Below are 24018 nucleotides of genomic sequence, written 5' to 3' on the forward strand. Positions count from 1 at the left end.
GTGTTCATGTTAGCGCCTGGATTTGACATCTTTGTTCGTCACACACAGAAACATCTACTAGCCATGTTCCGCTACGATGCGCTCCATCTCAACAACCGGGATGATATGAAACTTATCGTCTGGTTCTTCCATAGAGCTACACTTAACGTTAATCATCTACAGCGGAGTGTTCAGTCTATACGCTCACCTGTATAAATACACCTGCCGCGCTCTTCACCGTCACCAGTGAAGGATGTTTATTGGTCCCCCCAAAAAACAACAAAAACCCAAACACTATCATCAGTTAATGAAATCCCCCCGGACCGAACTTGAAAATTGGACGTTATTTTGAAGTTGTTCCCCACTTAGCAACAACTCAGAGGGGAAGTGAGAGCTCCGCGCAAAGCAAATAACGACCCGGCCGGAACACTGTGCGGTAAAAAATAAAATATAACTTAACAAAGCTTTGAGGCAGGTACGTTTTCCTTGAGGAATTTTAATAATCGAGGAATTATTCAAGGAATCATTACAGCCCTAGTTAAGAGTGTCATTATTTACTGAATGATGCTCCGTGACAACAGTCATAAACATTTATGAAAACTCCTTTATGTTCATAACAGGTTATGTTTACGACAGTGACATGTTATGCAAACCCCTTCAAATAAAGTGTTACCCACAAGAAATGGATTCTCCTCATTAAGGGGGAAAACTTATGCTTTTTACTTTACATATATATGTTTTAAATTGGTGTAAACACAAGTTTGTTCCCCTCTGCTTCCAAATAGAAATAGATTTTTTATTCCTTCCAAGAAAGCCTGGATCCATTTCTGCAGCATTTGGTCCATTAATCCCAGCAGCTGGTGCTGGAATGTTGCTGGTAACACTGGGTAGCTGATTGATATCACACACATGATGGAGTCAGCACACAGCTCCAGTTATAACAGCAGAAACCAGCGACCTGAACCTTCAGAGCCACATAAAGACAGCTACAAAGCCGGCCTTCTATCGCCTGAAGAACGTCCACAGGTTTAAATGATTATGTCCAAAATAAACTAAATTGATTGATTGAAAGTTAGTTTAAAAATTCGGTGGTAGCCATAAGAGGAGAGATTCCCATGGGAATAATATAAAATGACATTTCGTCACATATATTGTCCACTTTTTCTGACTGACTTTATGAAATGCTGCTGTGATGGTGGGACTAGTTTGTGCTAAAATGTTATATGAATATATTTTTTTACTGTTAAACGGATGAATTTGGAGACTTGAGGATTCCAAGAATACTTATTTTCAGAAAATATGAGTCATAGTACCCAACAATAGATTCATAAAGTTATAGAACTGGTGCAGTAAATCTGTAAGTAAACCTAATTTCTTTACATTTTACTTCCAATTTCCAAAGATTTTCTGTTTTTTATACACTGCCTGATTTTTTCTAAAAAATGTTTTCCAATCGTTTTGTTTTTGGTAATTTTAACACATAGAAAAATATCACCTGTTGAAGAACATAGATTTATTTTGTGAGGTTAAGGTGTTATTTAATAACGAAGGTTTAGTGGGACTTTGCATTTCTGTGTTTTTGCTGAAATGTCCTGTACAAATAAACATGGAAATGTTAACATTTCCAGATTAATCCAACTATATCAAAAGAGATTTCTGCAGCATTTATGTCTCCCCTTCTACACATTTTTGGTTGTTTTTTAACACTTTCTGAAGCATAATTAAAAAAACAGCTTGTATGGACAATATATCTGTAGATTATTGATAAAGATTACTACATATTATTAAGCCGTTCTTTTGTTGGGAATTTAAACATATGCTGCAATTGTTAGAGAATTGTTTAGTGCAGCATAATCCAGCGTTATCTTGTTCTTTTGAAGTCTGAACATTAAGGCACACATTACTGCCACCTGCTGGAAGGGAGTGGATATTACAGTGTTTCTGATTAGAATCCTGGATGCTACAAATGTGATCATCTTTAAAAAAGACAAAGAAAGAAAAAATTCGGAGCGTCATAAACTACAGACAAGGTCTTTGCATGTTAGTGGAAAATTGTTGATGTACTGTTTATTAAAAATGTTAAGTTTTCTGCCTCAGAAAGTTTAGCTAAAAAGTTGGATCGCTAGAAAGATTAAACCCAAAGTTATTTTATCAACTGATTTGAATTTAAACAAGTGGAAAATAAAAATCTGATAAGATTTCTACAGTATTGGAGAACAACTATTATAGCATGTTTCCTTTAGCATAGTGGTTCTCAACGTGGGCGGTACCGCCCTCCAGGGGGCGTTCAGAGGACGGCAGGGGGCGCTGGCGGATATTTTTACAAAATGGGGGCGCTGGGATGCCCCCTGTTTGGTCGAAGGTAAACTTTACACCTTAAATGAACAACAATGCCAGTTTAGACTTTGAGCTACTTGGTAAAACTGTCTTGTGTAACATTAAAACATGCTTGACTGCAACTGTATCGATGGCAGCTCTTCTTCTATTCAGTGTTTGTAGCTTCTGTTAGCTTCTTGGCGCAGCTCCGTTCTCCTGCTAATGGTAGCTAAAATCACTATACCCTCACTGTGTATCCCTCTGAAAAATGAACCCATTAAAATAAAGAAATAAAGAAATCCCTCCATGGTGATACCACAATAGAGAGTGTTCATTTTATAGCGTTAACACCGGTGCTGTAAGTGGTCCGGTATGAAATGGGGGTGATAGAACAACACAGCACTTTTAAATTTCAATAATCAGAATGCAGAAATTGTTTCTGTTGTTTTAAAAGGTTTATGTCAGTCTGCCTTTTCCCCATTGATACGGTTCCCGACCGCCCTGCACCTTAGGGGCTTAAAAAAAGACGCGCACATTGCGCAAAACTCTGAAACAGGAGAAGCGGGACATAAAACGGAGCGACGAACTAGATGTGAATAAAAACAGAGAATCCGACGCCGAACAGTGAAAAAATCAACAAATGATGTGAAACATAACAATTAGGCGGCGCAGCAGGTGATGAGTGAAAATTACTGATGGTCAATAAACGATCAAATAAATCTAGCAACAGGAAAGAAACTAAAGTGGACATAGCAATAAACCAGGAGAGGATAATACTAATCAAATGAAACTAAATGGAAATTAATGAAGAACAAAATGCAAGAATAAACTAAGAAACTAAAGTAAATACAGAGGAATAAATTGGTATGGCAAGACCTTTAGAGCAATAATTAATACAGAGGACTGTATGGCAAGAATAAACAGACACTATTTCCAGATAAAAGGTAAAATAATATTGTTGAAATGTCATGGGTTTGTTGAGACCACATCTAGTACTTATAATAAATATGTTACAGACCATAACAGTAAATAACTTATCACTTATTTATGTTTTTAATTAGATTTATTATTTCTTCAATATTATTTTTCATGTCAGAGTTAATGTCATGAGGCTGATGACTCCATGACACTTTCAATTTGACTCATTAGGATTTGATTAAGAACCAGATTTGTTCTTTGCAATTTCTGTCCAGTAAAACTAATAATCTATAAATCTATTGATTTATAGATTATTAATTATAAATAATCTATAAATAATCTATTATAAATAGATTTATTGATTTAGACAATCCAGGTCTATATAAAGATGTAATCCATGTTTCTGTCTCATATTTATATGGCATAAAAAGGAACTTTTGTTTTTCCACTGAAAGCTCTGGTTTGCACAATAAATGCCATGTGGGTGAAGTTTTATGGATGATGCTCTGATGTCCCATTCTCCTGAAGGCAGCACAGAGATGCACCACCAGAAACTGACAAACACTGAAGAGAAGAAGAGCTATGATTAATGTAGTTACAGTTCTATCCATGTTTTAATGTTGCAGAGCTCAGTCGTTTTGCAAATAGTTCAAAGTTTAAACCGGCATGTTGTACATCTTTTATCTGGTCATGTTGTGGAATATTTAACAATTAGAAAATGGCACAAAATAAGAATAATTGTTTCCACTCTGATTGGCTGCTGCTAGGCCTACAGATTTTAACTTGAATGTTCATTGCATTTTTCGTAGACGCCTGTGAAAATAATTTCTATTCCCATGACTTTTTTGTTCTCTGGGAAATTATTTTTGATGATAAATATAGAAACAAGCATAAAAATCAAAACATCTACAATAGTGATAGTAATATTAATGATAAAATAATGGTCAGTGCAAAGTAGCCTACAAATTCTTTGGAGGGGGGCGATGAGGGACCTCATAAAGGCTAGATAAAGGCTAGGGGGGGCGCTGGATAAAGGCTAGGGGGGGCGCTGGGCCGAAAAAGGTTGAGAAACACTGATTTAGCACATTGGAAATATTTTCCCAATTTCATCTTTTGTACCCAGTTTCTCCAGACTTTAACGTTGTTTTTCAACGCAACTGGACAACTGAGAATCACAGAAATAAGAGCAAATGAGAACAAATGTGTTATTTGGTCTAAAAAAGATTAGAGATGGAAAATAGGAACACTTTTAACATTTAATTTCCCCTTTGAATCAATAAAGTATTTTTTAATTGAATTACAACTTATACAAATTTATTATTATAATAATATGACTTATTTCTGGTATTATGTTTTTTTCTTAGCCGGGCCCTAATACTCGCAGTAACAGAAAGTAAAATGTTTTATGTAGAATTATTTCCAATAAGCTGATTTTTGTGCTTGTAAGGCAACAAAATGTAAAAATGTTCCTGGTATCTGAATACCTCTCCAAGGTAACATAGCATCCAGTGTCCTGGTTGCACCGTTTTAATAAAATGTAATTAAACATCACATTAATCAGCAGCCGCATCGATTTCCGCTGCTCCTTAGTGTCTGAAGAGCTTCAGCTCCACCACTGAATGTGTTTCTAACTAGGGGAAGTGATTGTTGCCACAGTGACGCCTGACAGCTCGTCAATAAGTCGTCCCAGCAGGTAAGCCGGACAGGGACAAGCAAGAGACCAACGCTGCCCACAGGAAGCGCGGGAGCAGGGAGAGGAGGACAGACAGCGCGCTGAACATTAGGACGTTTTTCTGCTCTCCGCTTTTCAATTTAGCGGCCGGCGCAGAGGGAGCGGCGCCCAGCTGCGTCCAGACGCAGGAGGATGATTGCTGAGCTAATAGTGGACAGAAAAAAGCTGGAGTCAGAGCAAACATGGCCGCCGTCCAGATGATTCTCATTATTGTGAGAATCATGAGAACGATCCATTACCGTCAGCGGTTTTTTATGTCAGAAACATGTGTTCAACATTAAGGGTTGATGACAGCTCTTCTGATTTCATTGTTTTTGTTTTGCTACTTCTTTGTCTCCCACTGTTCATGAAGATATTCGGAGTGTGAAAGTGACAGCAGGGTGTTGAATGTTTTCTGCTCTCAGTTTCTAACGTCTCAGGCTTCTGGACTCGTTTTCTGTCTCTCCACACTTCATCTCGCTTTACTTCGCTGCTGTAATTACTTTCTCTGCGTCTCATCTCACTGTTGATAAAATCTATTTATCTGATGGCAGGAAGTGTTTTGGTGTCAATGCCTCTCCTCATCCCTCCATCTGTCCATCCGTGTTTTTTTCTTTACGCTGTTTGTCTCTTGCTCCGTTTCAGGTTTGGTTGTGATTTTCCGGCATAAACAATCAGTGGTGTCAGCAGGCTCCCCCGCTGCGCCTGCACACATCGCCGACGTCTCGACTAAAAGAAAAAGAAAGAAAAATGACCCCCGACTGCCAAACCCGACACCTTGAACGAGCAAGAGTCTGTGCGTAACGAAGGCCCCGTCCAGATTAATCCAACTGTATCAAAATGGATTTTAAATCTCACCTTCAGCACTTTTTTTTGTTGTTCAGGAAAACAAAAGTTTTTGAACACCTTCTGAAGCATAATATTTTTACATTTCAGTTTTTGTGTACAAGATATTTGTAGAATATTGGTAGAGATTACTACATAATCTTAGAAATGAATAGTAACTTTGTTTGGAGGTTAAACATACGCTGCAGTTGTTGGAGGAGGATTGCTTAGCACAGCGTTACCCATGTTGAGTATTTTATTTATTTGAAATCTAATCATTAATGCACATATTACTGCCACCTACTGAAAGGGAGTGGGTATTACAGTGTTTCTGGTAAGAATCCTGGATACTACAAATCAGATTGTCTTTTCAAAAAGCAAAGACTGAAAAAATTCAGAGCGTCATAAACCCCAGATAAGGTCTTTGCATGCTAGCAGAAAACTTCATGTAGTATTAAAATGCAAAGTTTTCTGTTTTCTGCCTCAGAAAGTTTAGCTAAAAAGCTGAATCGCGAACAAGAGGAAACCCAAAGTTACTTTATCAACTGATTTGAATTTAAACAAGTGAGAAAACAAAATTCACTCTGGAAAGATTTCTAAAATATTGGAGAACAACTATTGTAGCTTGTTTCCTTTAGCACATTGGAAATATTTACCCAATTTCATCTTTTGTACCCAGTTTCTCCATATTTTAACATTGTTTTTGAAAGCAAATGGACAACTGGGCACTGCAGAAATAAACAAAGCAAAAACTATATATATATATATATATATTTATATATATATATATATATATATATATATATATATATATATATAGTTTTGGAAGATTTTTCAGATAGAAATTCAGAAATCTTGAACAGCTCACACATACGGAAGACGTGAAAAAAAGAGAAAGTCAGCATTCTGAGATCACAGAATGATTACTTTTTTCCCAGAAATGTGAGTTTTTGCTCTGAATTTTGGCTATTTAAAATCCAAATTCTGACTTTATTATCAGAATTTAAATTTAGTGTCAATCTCTGTACGTCAATTATGTTGTAAGTATAGATAAAAATAATCACATAACTATTTATTCCTTCTTGTAGGAAGTCAAAAGTCAGAAGAAAGTGAGAATTTTGAAACTAAAGTTAATTTTTTTTGTGTTATTGGCCCTAATGGTGTTCCGTACACCATGGAGTAGCAAAGAACTTACATTTTTACCAATCAAATCTCTGCCCATATATGAAAAATGTGAATGTTTAACATCTAGGTAAAATCGTAATTGAAACCCTTAAAATTGCAGAAATGAATTCAATTTAAGTAATTTTTTGATTGATGTGGGACGACACGTTTAAACCAAACAGCCAACAGAGCGATCGTTCTCACCAAACAACTTTCAGTCTAGTCAACAGTAAATCTGCAGAAAAAGCGTTGAATGTGACAAAACCAACGAAGCGAGACGCAGAGAAAAAAGAGAGCGATGCTCTCAGACGCCCTGATGTTCCAGTTGGACGATCGTCGCTCCGTTTCAACGTCCTGAGCTGAAAACATCGTGTCGTCTTCTCCATACGTCTCTCTCATGTTCCTGATGTTTTTAGTTTCTGTATTTGCTATACATCAACATTTATGGACACTTTCATGAAGGTTTTTACAGCTTTTTTCAGTTAAATCATCCTTTTCTTTCCTTCTGTTAAATCTACGCGCTCTGACGTAATTTAGATTTTTGTAGTTTACGTTTCTTCTCTGGTCATTTTGCAGATATTTTGAGTTTTTAGCCTCTTCCCTCTTTTGAAATAGTTTTGTGACCATCCCAGTCCTCTGACTTGTTATCCCTGCAAGCGGTTTCTGTTTCCTTTTGAACATTTTGCCTTCATGGATTCTCACTTAAACACATTATAGGAATTAGACGCATTATGCAGGAAAATTCATAATTCATAATTGCAAAGTGTGGTGAGAAAGAAACATTTCTTTACTTTTTGAATCAGGGATTTTTAACTTGAATGACTTCACACACAAACAGAAATATTTCTGGTGTTATGTGGGGAATTAAATCACCTGAGACTGATAGAACATTGTCAAGTCTTTTTACTGCTTGGAGTTGAAGAATAACAAACATTTTAAACTTGTAGATTATAAATAGAATCCAGATTTCTGTGGTTTTTCATGCAAGCAACTTTAAAAACTAACATTTTATTTTGTGACACGGTGCTTCCTGATGCTAGAAAAGGCATTATTTATCACAAAACTGGAACTGTATCATTGGAAAAAGGAATATCTGTAAAAAGATGGCAACCTGACACTTCAGTTGCATCATTTTTATGAGATAGTCTGGAATCTGCTTTTTTCTATGTTTTAATTAATGGTTGATTTGTGTGAAGTTTTACTAGCAGCAACGTCCTTGCCAGTGAAACTCTTGATAAAACGCAGCGATGACAGCACGTGTTTCCCTGGAGGAAACTAACATGGACAAAGTAAGAACATTTTCTACCATCTCTTTGTTTTTAACCAGCCTTTCACTGCTGATTCAACCAAATCAAAAATATCACAAAGAGTTTCATTAATAATTTTGAAATTTTGCACTAAGAGTTTTTGTTGTATTTTGCAACATTTTTGTTGAATCTGGTGTCATGTGACCAACCACCGGATGTTTCTACTGGCAGAGACGACAAAGAACCTGACAGGAAGTGGTTAGAGGATTATATTTTTTATTGACTTTTGTGAACAAACTTATTCACGTATAATTTTAATTGTGTTTCTTATTGCAATTGCAAATTTTTTTTTTCTACATTAGCGGAATATTGTAAAAGTTTTGCCTGTATTTGTAGTGGAAACCCAAAATAAGAGATCTTTGAAATGATGTCCATTGTATTTCAAAGTCAAAACTACTTCTCATTCTTGCAGATCTCGAATATCTCCAAAATGCAACAACGATGTGACCTTGCTTTGATTGTTCATTTAGAAACTTTGAGCAAAAGTTTTTTTTATTAAGTGAAGTCTTTAATATTGACTGTTCATGGTGTTAAATCTTGAATGTGAACTTGCCTTAAATGAGCACAGTAGATCTCTCATGGTCTGAAAAATGCTGAATTAATTTCTATTGACTTTCTTATGTAGCCTCAAGTCCTTCTCTGATTGGCTAATCAGTCCCTCATGCTTACTCCTCCCCCGGAACAGCTAAGCACAGAATACGATTCAAACAGTCTAGAAAGGACCGGCCAACCTTTTAAAATACATTTGAAGTGCATTAAAAAGCACTGTGAAACCACATTGTCAGACCTGCTCAGTTACTTTAGTGATTTAAATCCAGTGACATTTTTCTGTATTGTTAGAGACTTTTAAGGTGACAAAGCATCACCATAGGAGCAGTTTTTGGGAGAAGAAAGCATAGTTTTGTCTGTTTTCATACATATATTTGCCTATTCTAGTCAGTAGAGAATGTTAGAGAGATGATTAATAAGGGGCAGTTCTTAAAGCCTTTGATTATCATCTGTTTCTTAAAGTGTCATATTTTGTGAATCGAAATGAATTAAAATTTGAACAGAAATAGAGTGATTCATCTTATGTAACAGATTGGAAAGGTTGGCTGCATCCTTCAGATTAATTTTGTTAGATTGTGAAAGTGATTGATTAACAAAAGGCAACATTATTGAAGGTAGTTCAATAATCACTACAGCAATTTAATTTAATAGGGGATCACTCTTCATGACAGCGCCCAACACAGACTATCACAATAAAAACTGACGGAGCAAATCTAGCAAATACTGATCTTTGCTAGTCTCTCTTCTTAGTATGTTTTATCTTTTCCTTCTTTAAGGTCTATTTCTGTGTCTTTGAGATCACTAATGTCTCTACATTTGTGGTCTGTCGTTCTCTAATTAAATTTAAACCTTTGTGTTTCTCGCTTTGAGAAGCTATTTCTGTCTTCCTCTTGATTCCCAGCTGTCTAGCTCTTCCTCTGTGAGTCAGCAAATATGGACAAGACAAACACAAAGATGAACATAACAAAAATCTAAATATAAAGCGAGATGCGAGAGGTTGAGTCTGGATATAAATGATCTGACAGCTAATCTGTTTTCTTCTCCATATTCAATCATCTGTTCTGTCTGGGATTCGGGTTCGTATTGACCGTCCACTCTGGGGCCGTCTCCGAATGTCAACAGCTTTGGCGTCACTGCATTTTCACTCTGTGTGTTTTTAACACTTTCACCTTGGATGGTGTGAAAAAAATACTTTAAAATGTTGCAGAAGAAGCTTCTTGAACACCAGAAACGCTCCTGTTACTAACTCAGCTCCGGGAGTTAGAAATATTCAGGAGGAGGAAAGAAAAATCAGAACATGCCGATTAATACCGACTTTAAATACAAAAACAGATCAAAAACTTTCTGCTTAAAGGGGCAGTGTTACGTAAAACCTAGATTTTTAAGCTTTACATCATGTTATAATGTTATTCTCTCATTAAAAACATACCTAGAGTGTTCCCTTAATTCTTTCATGCATGTCTGATAAATCCTTTTATCTCCATGGCAACCATTCAGCTGTAAAAATGCCTGGGTGGACTTAGCTCCGCCTTCGAGGCATAGCTCCTCCTCAGAGCTGCTGCTTTCATGTTTCCAAACTCCTTCAGACTAGCCAGCAGCAATTAGCAAACACCAGGTGGAACTGCACATCTGCTGAGCTCATTATAAGAAATACTTTTCAGTAAAAAAGTTGTTAAATCATTAATAGAGAGAAGATGTTGTGATGACTTCCTGAAAGCGGAGTTTCAGAAAGAGCAGGAGTTTTTAAAGAGACAGAGCCCCAATTTCAAGGACTTAAATTACGAAGTCAATATTTAATAGATATGTTTTATAACAACTGAAGTTAACGTAGTTACTTTATTGTGCTATAAAGTGGCACTATGTTCCTGGAAAATACATAATAGTTCCACTTTGAAGTGCTTTTTTTTTACTGCAAATAAATGTGTTCAACTCACTTTTTCTTTTCTAGGTTACAAAAGATTTATCTTATATTCTTATTCCCCTCCATCAGCTTGATCCTAAATTTGATCCCTCAGATATTCTTTTTGTCTTAAATTCCCAAATATTTAATACAGTATGCAGCTGAAGCTTTCAAGAGACGCAGAAAAAGCAATAATGCACAAAACGTTACATTTTCTGATAACTCTTGCTTAAAAATACAAAGCTTCTGCTGCCTTGTTTCAAACATCTGCTGTAATTTCTAATAAATTCCATTTTAATTTGGACTGAGATCAAATTAAAGCAGATGCACGTCTCAGAGAAAGCTGAGGAAAAACGGCCCAAAGACGAATCCGTCTGCACAGTTATCACAGGAGCAAGTTTAAGGTTTCTGCAGCCCAGTTATTGAGCAAAGCTGGTCCACTGTTGTGCACTGAAGTGTGGATGAACAGGCGAGGCATCTCCATCTCTTTTGTTGGAGTTCTTTAGAAGAAGCACTTTTTATTCTGGGCATAGGAGACTCTGTTAAAGCCGAGGGTCACTGCAGCTGAAAGCCAATAACTCCACAAATCAATTGCAGCTCTTTTTTACATTCTAGAAAGAACATGCCAGAAGAAATTTCAAAGCTCTGAAGGGTCTACATTTGAAATTGCAACTTGGTAAAACACTGTATTTTTGAGTTGCTCCATTTACAAAATTAGCAAACTTCAAAAAATACAAAAGAGGCAAAATTACAATCAGCTTCACCATAATTTCCTCCAGCTTACTCCTGATTAAATTTGCCCTCTAAGTTATTTTGCATCTGAATGGGAACTAAAAAACATTTTTCATTGCTAATAAAGTTTCTTGATTGTGTATCACTACAAGTTTAATTTAGCAGGTAAAAATACATACATTTCTTAATTCTTAAGTTCCCACGTTTCACAAATAAGCCAGAACTTGGTCGTGTTATTGCGAAAAAAGCTAAAATAAATCAGTATCAATTTGTGGGGTTTTTAGCACACCAAAGCCTTTATTTGTGTGTGTGTGTGTGTGTGTGTGTGCGTGTGTGTGTGTGTGTGTGTGTGTGTGTGGGTGGGGTTAGTATTTCAGAGGTGGACTTGAATTGGGCTTCAAGTTGCCGTCCTATTAAATAAGCTAAGTGTGTTTGAGTTTATATTGTCACACTGCCACTACCACATTTTCTGTTTTAATTCAAATGCGGCATCATAATGGGCACCATCCAAAAAGAATGAAGATCCTTATGAAGAGGTTTTTTTGAGAAATGTGCCTTTATATGTTTTGAGTACTTCATGTTGTTAAACAGGCTCTATCTACTTGATTCTACATTTCTGATAACAGAAAATTTTGTACGTACGACTAAATCTGGTTTTACCATTTTTTTCCTGTTCCTAAATCAAATAATCGTCTAAAAAGTGCTTTTTGCATTTACTCAAGTTAGCATCGTCTGATAGTAATCTGAAACCTTCAAGGTTGACGAAAAGTAAGAACAGAAGTAATATGAGGAGGCAAATACTTTTTACAGCACCATGTTGATATTAAACTAATGCAGTTTATAGGTTGGGTTCACTAATTCTGGCACAATCATTTCATAACAGGGTTATTATTTTAACAACATTATAGATGTGACATGTCAAAATGTGTTTAGTTATTCTTTGAATTTATTTTGTTTGGTCAAGAAGTTGTTTCTTCGGACATTTTAATGGCGTATTAAGTTCTGTTACGCTGCTCTTGACAGTTGGTGGTTACCATAGCAACCAGTAACTGACAGCTCCTCCCCCTTTTTTCAGTTGCCGTCGGTAACTGTGGGGGCCGAAGCTGCTGGTGATGTTGACCACCAACTTGATTTCCTATTTTGTTAGAATAAATACAGCAAACCTGAGTGTTTCTTTCGTTAAGTCAACAAACATAAATACTTTTGAAAAATAAAATAACATTTTTTTCTCAACTAAATTTTTTTTTTTTTTTGGAGTTGTCTAATTAATCCACCCAGAATCCACCCAGAATATAATTTTTGATGCCGAGTTTCTCTACCAGAACTGTAAACAGATCTCTACCAGATCTTAGCTTTCAGCTTACCAAAGTAATTAAGCAATAAACACACACCTGAAACGTACATCATAAAATAGGATGTTCAATTTCTCTGACAAACCGAGAGAAAAACAAAACAAATTTAGATAAATGAAACTGAAAACGTTTCACAAAGAGCAGCAACAACCTGTGGATGACACGGCAGCTCATTACTGAGCTCACACACATTTCATCTCTTATCTCTCCCAACAAATTGCTTCACGACAAGCATCTCTGTCTGGGTGAACGTGTTTTTATCAATAACGCTTCGATTTTATACACTAATGAATAACGCCGATATTTGAGGGAAAAGTGACATGTATGTGATTTTTCTGACTCTGTTAGTAATTAATAATAACTTGGTGATGAATAGTTAAGATGAGAACTAATTAAAATTAATCATTTAAGCTACTTCACAAATGTATAATTAATGTTTATTTAATCAAACTCAGTTTTTGCATTTATTTCCTTTGCTGAGGAAAAATAAAAAAAATCTTCTGAACGAAAAGACATATCCATGCAAATGTTGGGCGTGATTTTGCCAAACGTCTTGCAGTGACAGAGGCAGTTTTTGGCCACAGTTTTCTGGGTGTTTACCGGCTGGGAGACGCCATCACACCAGACTGGCACAGAAAGGGTCCATGACACGGCTCACCTCCCTGCACCACACTGAACCCTCACATTCTGGACCCACATGCCGGCCAACAACACAAACCACGTCAAAATAAAATGAAATAAACCCCCACAAAGTGACACAAAGGTAAGTTGGGACTCACCCTGCAGAGGCGGCGGCGTCGGGTGCCGCTGGGTGTTTTTTGTGTTTCTTGGCGTCGGGGTCACCACCTGAACTCCGACGATGCCGAGAGCTGAAGCGACACTTTCCTGTGTGAACAAGTTGTTACCATCTTCTCGCAGCTTCTCCGGAGACGGAAGCAGAGATAGAGCAATCCGGGCGACTTGATCCGCTTGTTGTTTTTACATCTTCCTGAACATTTGGCGGGTTTTACTTTGACAAGGCAGAAAGCTCTTCAGTGTCTCTCTCCGCCGCTCTGCTGGCGCCTCGCCTTTCTCTCTTCTCCGCCTGCCTTTCGACAACAACTGAGGGGAAGATGCTCGCTGGCGCTGGCTGTGTCTCGTCGCCCGTGGCAACCAGTTGCTATAGCGATGGACCTGAGCTCATTGGGAGACGGAGGTGATGATGGAGAAGCTGGGAGGCCTATGGAGGGATGGAGGCAGACTGGGAATGATTATTGGGAAGTTTGCAGGTCATAAGACTTTGTGAAAGAGCGAGAAGAGAGAAAAATATGTTTGAATATTTAGTTTAACTCTGTTTTGAGTTGTTAGTGTCAGATTCTTATAAAACTTTGTAAAATAAGAAAATTAAATGCACATTTAGTCACTTTTCTCTTTGTTAAACTGATTAGTCAACCATCTGATGGGCTGATGCAGTGTTAATTTTCTGCATTAAATGCATTAGATTTTCTTCTTTCTGTACAACATAAATTTTTATTTTATTTTTAGAAAATAATAGAATAAAAACACCCTTTATTGTCAATTCAGATGTGACAGCAGCATCAGGTATAAAATAAAGTACTGCACAGTTACTACAAATCTACACAACGACAGAGATGGATGTCAGATTGCACAAAATTAGTTCAAACTTGTGCATTTTCAAATTGATATGATTTAGAAATCCCATTTTATCAACAATCAGGTTGTCGTAATGTCTATAAAACAATGCAGGTTTAGTTTATTTCAGGGAAAATAAAAATAACAAAAAAAAATCACAAGTTTTCTTTTGAATTTTTAATGAAAGAAACATCAGATTTTTGTGACCCTCCACATTGTCAGCTTGAACGGTTCTGCTGGAGCGGCTGACGTCAAGCTTAACTGGTTTTTCACCATAGAAGACCGCAGCAACAACATCATTATGACTGATGAGTCTCTGATTTTCCTCTTTATCTCCTGCTCTGTCTGACTCCTGCCATCACTTAACAAGACACAGAGATACTTGAACTCCTCCGCTTGTCTGGTTCAGATCTCTGGTTTCTGAGTTAGATGAGCTGATTCTTATCAAAGTTACTTCGCACTTGGCTGTGAACAAATCCAATGCACTCCGGAGGTAATAGCCTTAAGAAGATTATTTATTTATTTATCTCTCTTTTCCATTTCTACCCAAGATATCTGTGACCCTATATTAATCAATGAATGTCTGAAACAAGGAAAATAATAACGCAAATCAGAAAATAACTGCTAATATTAAAGGGGGAAAGGTATATCCTAACCCACATATGTTGATTTTTTGTTTTATTTTGTTGCTATTTTTCATTCTCTTATCTGGTCATTTTGTAGATCTATGCCTTTTTTTTATCTGCAATGTTTATTTTATATTCGCTAAATGATTGATAAAAAAAAAGAAGAAAAAAAAAGAATTAAGACTCTAACAAGACCATTAGTGGCAAAAAGCAAAGATGTGTCACTCAATGACAAACGACACCCAACTAGAGATTGCTCGACTTTCATGGTAAAATCATCTATTGTATATTATTTTCAGCGTTTTCCCCAGTAATTGTTAAAAGGAACTTGTATAAAATAATAGTTTAGCTAGAAATGTCCCCAAATCACAGGAAAATAGTTGAAGGAATTATAGAATTACCACAGATAATTTTAGATTTTATCCTTGAAGACAATAATAATAAAAAACAATCCTCACACTGTAAAAATACAAGATCTTATACCAAGTACCTTCTTGTTTCTCGAGGCGGGGCTCTGTTACGACTTGGACAAAACTTGTCAACTAATGCCGTAGTTCACTTATACACTGTTTATTATGCTCATATTCAGGTGAACAAAGTTGGAGAAACCGTGTAGCATATTTACAATCTACGTTCAGGCAGGTTAAAAAACAAACAACAACAAAAAGGCAGCAGTACCTCCATAGCAGCTCAGAAGTCCATCATATTCAGTGCAACCGGTTGAGAGTTGAAACTTCTTTTCCTTTTTTATGGCGGTTGGCAAACAAGAGATTTTTATTGGCGGTTGGATATAAACGTAAAGGGGAGTAGGTGACCCTGTGACGCCTTCCTTCAGCGTCACAGGGGTCCACAAGAAGACAAGAAACAAACAAAAAACATTTACATCTAACTCAAGTAAACTATTATCAAAGTATACAAAAATACATTTAAAAAATCATAATACTGAAAAAAGAACCAAGATACGCAACGATGATGTCACTACTATATCCAAATTGTAGGTGGCTGTGTCGATGCCTGTTGAAAAATGCTACTTGCGTGAAAAAACCGGTTGCAAAACTTTACTATAAATCCCATTTGACGCAAATATGTTTAATGTTACATGTGAAAATTATGTTTCAAAACAATTTTCTAAAGAAAACACCGCATTTGAGCATAACCAGATCAATGGACCTTACCACAGGGTCCGCCTTTCATTGGCTAATGCCCATTTTACGTCACAGCGCAGCTATCACGTGGGTTACCGGCTCACAAACTCATGCTAATGTACATTGTGGACTACCAGACCCACAGAAAGTTTTTGCGTCAGGACTCGAAAAAAAATAGTTTTCCGTCAGTGGTGACATTGCCTGGTATCTGTACAGGCGATGTCAGGTATCCTGATCGTATTTGTGGAACTAAAATTCAGATTTCCAAAATCTGAAACGAAAAGCCTTGCTTGGATCAAAGCTTGTGCACAACCGCATTTGCAGCTCAACCGTCATAGGATCAATAAGAACAAAGTGTCTGCTGGCGTAAGTATTATTGCTTTGCTTTCTTTGTGTTTAGTGAATGAAAAAAATAAAGTCAATAATAAACACATCCATTATGAAAACCTTTTAGCCAAGTACAGCATAATGGCAGTACCGATACAACTTCTACATCCTGAAGCCTGTCTGTTACAGCTTTACGTTAGCTGAACAGATCAATATGCAATGTGTACCGTGTCTGACATACATTAAAGATTTTATTTGACCTGAAAAGGCTTTTTACTAAACTGTAATCGTGTTAGCCACGCTAGCACAGAGTACCGTACTAGGCACATTCGAACCCTCAAAACCATGAATGTCCGACTCACCCAGCCTTGGAAGAACAGTAGGCATCAGTGATCTTGTCCACAGCTATATTTATGCTGAGGGTGTGAGGATCTGCTGTTTTCCTCATCGACTGGTAGCATTTAGCTGCAACTCGCACAAAGTTGGAGGCATCGCGTGGCTAAAACATCTTGATGTCGTCCAAAAAAGATGACATGAACTTGTTGGTTCCCTTGTCCATTGTCGTGGCTGATATTTTGTGAAAATCCAGCAGAAATGCAAACTAATCAACTCAGAAATACTCTGCAGAGTCAGTCGAAACAAAAAATCCCATAGAAGCTAAGCTCTGCGAGGAGGTTAATGTGAGACATGAAGTCACGTGGGACTTTCAAGGGACGTTTTTGGGCGGAGCTTGGTAAGGTCCATGAATAACACAATCCCATTCAGCTGTTAGGAGCCGTTGTTGATACGTTTCTCTAGAGAATTCATTTAGCAATTCACAATGGAGTCCAACCAGCCTAGAGTGGAAGAAGTTGCGTCCGAGAAGATTGTAGAAAGGGAAGTACTGCCCCACTCTTCTGAAAAGACAACTGAAGAAAAATGTTCGTGCAAAGCCAAATTTAAGGAGCGCAAACTGGAATACATCAGAGTTCAGAACCATTTAATGAAACGCCTGGATGGGACGGTCAGACTCAATCATAAATTATTTGACAAGGTTAAACAGCAGAACAGTCTGATAAAGAAAGTTCTCGCAGAGCAAAGACAATTCAAAAAATCCGTGGTTTCTGTTCAGGTTCAGACTGATTCACAAGACAAATCAGAAGAGAAACCAGTCCATTGTGCTTCAGTGCAAACAGAGACAGATGAACAGTTAGAACCAGTCCGTCCTTCCATGTCAACACAAACTGAGCTCTGTTTGTTGCTGAAAGACCAGCCCTCTGTAGAACACGTGAACGGAGATCAGGATTAGCAGGCCGACCTAACAGAAACCCTGAATAATGACAACGTTTATGAAGAACAAGAAGTTTCTATACCAGAAACAGTTGAGGATGAGACAGCCGGCATTATGTCAATCTGATAGAAAAAATTATCTCCAGCCCCCAGCAAATCTCAGAAGAAGACATTAGAAAGGCAGCATTCAGTGCTGCCTTTGATTTAGAAGGCCTCAATAAAGAAAAGTTTATTGGAGTAAACGGTGAAGAAGAAGGAGTTACAGTTGAGGATCAGAAAGCCATCATAAAACCTGATAGTGAAACGGCGATTGATAAACTGGAGCAGGTGACAGAAGAAGAAATGGTCCCTGAAATAACATCCCCTCCACAGATTACAGTAAAGGAAGATATAATCCCAACATCTCAAGAACCAGAAACTCAAGCAGCTGAAGAGTCATCAGAGGAGAATGTCTGCGGACAAGAGAGACCTAGGAAGAAAATCTCACTCTGGAGGCAATTCAAAAAGGTTTTAACTCCCAAACATTGGCACTAGTTCAAAGACAGACATGAAGTTCCTCCAGCATAGAACCAATTTACGTCTCCAGGATATTTGATTAAAAAGGGGGTGGGGCCACCTGTGGGTTGGATGATTGGCGGCATCAGTTGTTGAACGATGCTGTTGAACTGAAGATTCATCTTACAGTGGATGAATTTTACAGTTCATCCACTGTAAGATTAATAAAAAATCAGACAACCACATTTATTAATTAAAGGGAGATTTAGAGAAAGAAAAGGTAAAGAGCCTTTTAGAAGTCTGGGTTCTAAAAGGGTTGGATGATTGGCGGGAATTGGACAAAGGCGGGAATTTCAATATTAAAAAGTCAGGACTGCACGGGGGAAATGTCTCCCCATGTAGGCGTGGGTTCACTCCAGGTGCTCTGGCTTCCCCCACATTCAACATCAGTATTCATGTTCATCCATTGTAAAATTTTTATTTCTAATTCGAAAATGAAAATTAGACAATCAGACAAATTTATTAATTAAAGGGAGATTTAGAGAAAGGAAACGTAAACAATGTGGAACAGAAAGAGCTATCTATCTTCCTCTAAATCTATCTATCTATCTATCTATCTATCTATCTATCTATCTATCTATCTATCTATCTATCTATCTATCTATCTATCTATCTATCTATCTATCTATCTATCTATCTATCTATCTATCTATCTATCTGTCTGTCTGTCTGTCTGTCTGTCTGTCTGTCTGTCTGTCTGTCTGTCTGTCTGTCTGTCTGTCTGTCTGTCTGTCTGTCTGTCTATCTATCTATCTATCTATCTATCTATCTATCTATCTATCTATCTATCTATCTATCTATCTATCTATCTAAATATATATTTAAATATATATCTAAATATATATAAATCTATATATAGATACCTATATATCTACATATTGATATCAATCTATATATCTATCTTTCTATATCTATTTCTCTCTGTAAATATAAAGAGAAGGTCGGTAGCACCACTGAGTTTAAACATGAACTTGTGAGCTCCCTCTAGTGGAAGACCTCTGTATTGAATGCATTTCCAAATAAAAACACACTCATAATGTTAAATATGATTATATACGACTGTTCATTATCAGTGTATCATCTCTGAGTGAGTGTATGAACACACTATTTGTGTTCAGATCGTGTTTGTCTAAAAGCAAAGAGGCGACATGTGACTGCAATCAGTGCAAACCTAAAATTATCCCAAACATGCCCACTTGAAGCTGCAGCTGCACTGACAGACAGCTGTGTCATTACAGGCCGGTAATTTCAAACGTTTGATGGAGGCGTCACAACAGCATCTGCAACAACACCACGAAGGGAACAAAAAAATCACAGCTCAGACACCGCATGAGCACTAATTATCACCTCTGTCTGTGTATTTCAGGTATAAAGACACAGAAAAAGGATCAGTCTTGATTTTGCTGATTCAAAATAAGGCTGGATTCTTATAGAAGATGCTTGAGTTTATCATTGCTAGTGGAAGGCTAGTGTAGGTACTTTATTTTAGCATGTGTTCATGTAGAAGGACTTGACTGTGGTCAGAATATCTTAAATTAACCAACTATTCGATCTGGTCACAATAAGCTCTGAGTCTACACCACATGTGTTAAACTTAAGGCCCGGAGGCCCGCCATATGGTTTTATTCGGGCCACATATAAATATCCTTTAAAGCAGGGGTCCCCAAAATTTTTCCTGTGAGGGCCACATAACTTTCCCCTTCTCTGTTGGGGGGCTGGAGTCAGTTTATAACAGAAAAAGTGTGACGATTGCCTAAATGTGAAATATTATTGTTTTCCAGAAAGCAATCAAATAACCCTCTCTGGGTTCTTCACAGAAAAAATCCAGGAAGGATTATAGTCCGTATTTTCCGAACTATGAGCCGCACTGGACTATAAGCCACAACACCAACATAAAAAAAAACAAAAAAAACCAGTAAACATACACATCTAAACCGCAGATATCTCTACCGCTCCAGGTTGTCCACAACGATGCAGCAGCAGCAGAGGGGGGCGGACACCCAAAATTTGACAGGTCATAACAGGTCAATTGAATATCACATTTATTAGGTTTGAAAAAGAAAACGTTGCCAAGTTTAGATTTAACTGAAATGATTATGGTAGTTTTCAAACGGTAATTGCAAGAGTATAAGTGCTGATCCTTCGTGTTGCTACTAGCATTTGCTAAATGAAAATGGCCGCCTTCTTCTTCTTCTTCTTTAGATTTCAACGGCAGGTTGCATCCATTATTGTTGCACTACTGCCATTTACTGGATCCCAATATCTATACCTCAAATTCTCATAATGATCCCAGTATTATTAAAAAAAAGAAAAATCTTCTTTTTCCCCTCAATGCTATTCAACTGGTCAACAACATTCTCAAATTTCAATTCCCTATTAAAACCTAATTCCGTTTCAATGGGCGCTTTCTTCTTTTATTTTCAATTTTGACTTCCAATGATTCAGTTCCTGCTAAAGAGCCCCCTGGTGGTTGAAGAAAAATCCACATATAAGCGGCTTATAGTCCGGAAATTACAATATATGAAAAAAAATCTGAATGCTCTCTGGTATTGTTCAGGGGGCTGGACCAAATGTGGAGGTGGGCTGGATCTGCCCCGCGGACCATAGTTTGGGGACCACTGCTTTAATCAATCAATCAATCAAATTTTATTTGTATAGCACATTTCAGCAGCAAGGCACAGCATAAACAGTAAGAAAGAGAAAGAGATAAAAAAAAACAGAAAGAGAAATAAAAAGAAATTAAAAAGTAAAAATAAAAACTTTAAGGAAAAGAGATTTAAAAAAAAAGATAAAAACATTATCCGCATGAGGACTTGATCTTATGGGGTCTCCTCGAAAATAAGAGGCTCTACAAGCCTTTCCTTCTGTAGGACTTTAGTCAAACCACCATTTGACAAGGACTCAGACCTTTAAAACTTCTTTACATAAAGAGATTAAAAAAAGGGGACAGTTGTGTGCTTAAAGGGTCAGTATTATGTAAAATCAAGTTTCAGAAAGAGCAGGAGTTTTTAAAGACAGATGACCAATTTTCAGGCGTTAAATTACAATGTCAAATGTCTTTTAAGTCATCTTTGAGTCAGTTGTTGTAAAAACGTTTATAAAAATGCATTTTTCTAGCAACTAACGTCAATATAGTTACTTGATTGTACTATAAATGTGCATAGAAAAGACATACTGACCATTTAGATATGTTTTTATCAGTCAAATTAAGACAGTTTGTAACTGTATGCTGACAAATTACATTAATGTCAAAAAAGATGTTCAATATTTTATCATTTTAAGACATACTCATCAAATATTTTAACATTTTAGCTACATTTAATGGGTTTTATTAATCCGTTCTGCTCCAACCAGCCCTCTGAGGACTTTAGTGAGACAGAAAATACATGTTAAAATACACTTGTAAAGCAAAACACCGAGCTGATTCTAACACATACAGAACTGATGGCTGTTTGCAACTTTTCTCAGCTGCAGACAGCAACTGAGCTTTCGGTTTCCGGTTGCTATGGTAACCACCAACCGCCAAGAGCAGCGTAACGGAGCTTAAAACACCAATAAATGTCTGAAGAAACAACTTGTTGACTAAACAAAACCAATTCAAAGAATAAATAAACACAGTCGGACAAACTTCACATCTATAATGTTGTTAAAATTAAAACCTGGTTATAACCTGGTAAAGTAAAAAAATTCAAATCGTGAATTATTTTAGATGGATCTGCTTGTGGCCTTTCTCTAATGCACTAATCACAGCTTGACATCGTCCCTCCGGCTGACGGAAGCTGTTAAGATGGTGACATTTCACTGCAAATTCAACTCATCCAGAAGGAAAAGTGCACATCTGACAAGACTAATGTTACCTTCAGTGTACCTCTAAAATGAGAACGAGAAGCACCAAATCGTGTGATTTTTCACTGCCAGAGGTTCGAGGGGGAGCAAAACACGGCTGCTTTCGAGCTCGCTGAGTTGTTTTGCTGCTAGGAACAAAACCTTCTGCAGAATGAAGGAAACAATTGAGATAAAAAAAAAGTAGTTTGTCTTATATTATGTTAGATCAAAAGTAGCAAAAAACCAATTTGTTGCAGCTTTAAAGCTGAAATCTTATTAGAGCTTTGGCTTTCATACTGTCATGTCTTAGGTTAGAGGGTTAATTTAAAAAAAATAAAATACTCTGAATTAAAATGACTGACGTTAGACGTCCTTTGTGTTTGAACAATGGAGGACAAAGACTGATCAGTACAGTGCTGTGGCCTTGATCTCTTTTGTTGAACGTGGTGCAACATTTAACATTTTATTTTGGTTTATAACGACATTGCAAAAACTCTAAATCTTACCACGTCTAGTTTCTAATGTTTGGTCTAGCTTCAGATATAAAACTTAAAATCAGTGAAACAAGGTTTTTCTTTCTGGCTCCAAATAAGACAGCAGTATGCTGTGGTCCACTGTGCCAGAGGCAGCTGGGGTCTAAATGTAGAAGAGTGGTTCAGTTTTCAGCCAATAAAAAGCTCTTCCAGTCTTTTAAACATGCCGGTTCTGTGCCGTAAAGAGCTTTAAACCAAACGTAAACACTTCCTGAACGTTGTGTGGATCTACAAACGATGCATTTATTTAAAGGCCTGGGAGGCATCGCCGGTTCAATTTCTTCACAAAGTCTTTATTATCTATCTGGGTGTCCTCAAGGTCCGCCAAGCTGTTAAAATGAATAATGTCCTGCATTTTCCAGGCATTAAAGGGAATCAAAGCCTCTGTAGTTCATGAGCCTAAAGTAGCTCACTGTTCTCCCACCTGCCTTGTTTCCATCCCTGCATGCTTCTTCCCAAAGGCCTGCATCCTGCCAACACCAGACCTGATTCCCCTCCTGTTCGCCATACGGCAAATGGCATGCCTCTTTTGCCCCGACGCAACACAGAGAGTAAAAGAAACCCTTTTCACCAGCTGGTGTCGAACAACAAAGGTTTCAGATAAATGTCTCAGATGCAGAACCTCCTCAGCGAAGGATAAATAAAAACATTAATAAGTAAGGATCATGTATGAGCGTCATGCACCATTTACAGTTTGGTCACTAGAGATGGTTATAAAGATTCAGGATGTAACTTTTATTTTAAAAAATAGATGCCGATAATCTGTGCTGCTATTGCTGTCTGAATAAATGCCTGATCAAAAACAACCAGTCAGGGGAGGGTCTTAGCGCTGTCAATCAACCTCATGTACGCTGCTAAAAGTATTAGTAGTTGGGAAGCAACTCACCGTTACAGGAAAACGGTTTAAAGCCATGCTAACTACCCTTAGCATTCAGACTTAAATGCATTTATTTTACTAACGTTTTGGAGAAAAGTGTATTTCTAGATGTAGATTTACTACAACATAAATGTTACTTTTACCTAAAATGAATCACTTCTCTTACTTGAGTAAAATTCTGGATACCTATTGGAAGTAACTGCTGAATGAAAAACAAATATATTTTAAACATAAATGCACATTAAGTATCTTACTAAATGTAAAATACCTAATGTATGCCTTACATTAGGTCCCACTCAATGTAAGACATACATTTACATTAAATTAAACTTATTGTTTGTGCACATGGTTTGTTGTTCTAATGTTAATTTCTGTCTTTTTTTTGTGCCATCAAGTGAATATTTAAATACCTCATATTGTCAATGGAAGAAGTACTTTATTCTGTTAAAACTAATACCCATTTTGTGTATTAGATT

At 37.1% G+C, this 24018-nt stretch overlaps 1 long non-coding RNA gene across 1 annotated transcript in view; it reads right to left on the bottom strand.

Annotated features, from left to right (window-relative positions):
- LOC103472538 (uncharacterized) overlaps positions 1-15815 on the bottom strand; it is a 42254-nt gene extending 26439 nt beyond the window's left edge. The window contains exons 1-2 of the long non-coding RNA XR_014089758.1: positions 15690-15815; positions 13533-13972 (exon numbers count right to left, since the gene is read on the bottom strand). This is a non-coding gene — a long non-coding RNA (uncharacterized LOC103472538). The remainder of the gene's footprint in view (positions 1-13532; positions 13973-15689) is intronic.
- Positions 15816-24018: the final 8203 nt, after the last annotated feature.

This window comes from Poecilia reticulata, chromosome 11 (genome assembly GCF_904066995.2).
Source record: "Poecilia reticulata chromosome 11, P_reticulata-male-v2, whole genome shotgun sequence".
Classification (NCBI taxonomy): Eukaryota; Metazoa; Chordata; class Actinopteri; order Cyprinodontiformes; family Poeciliidae; genus Poecilia; species Poecilia reticulata.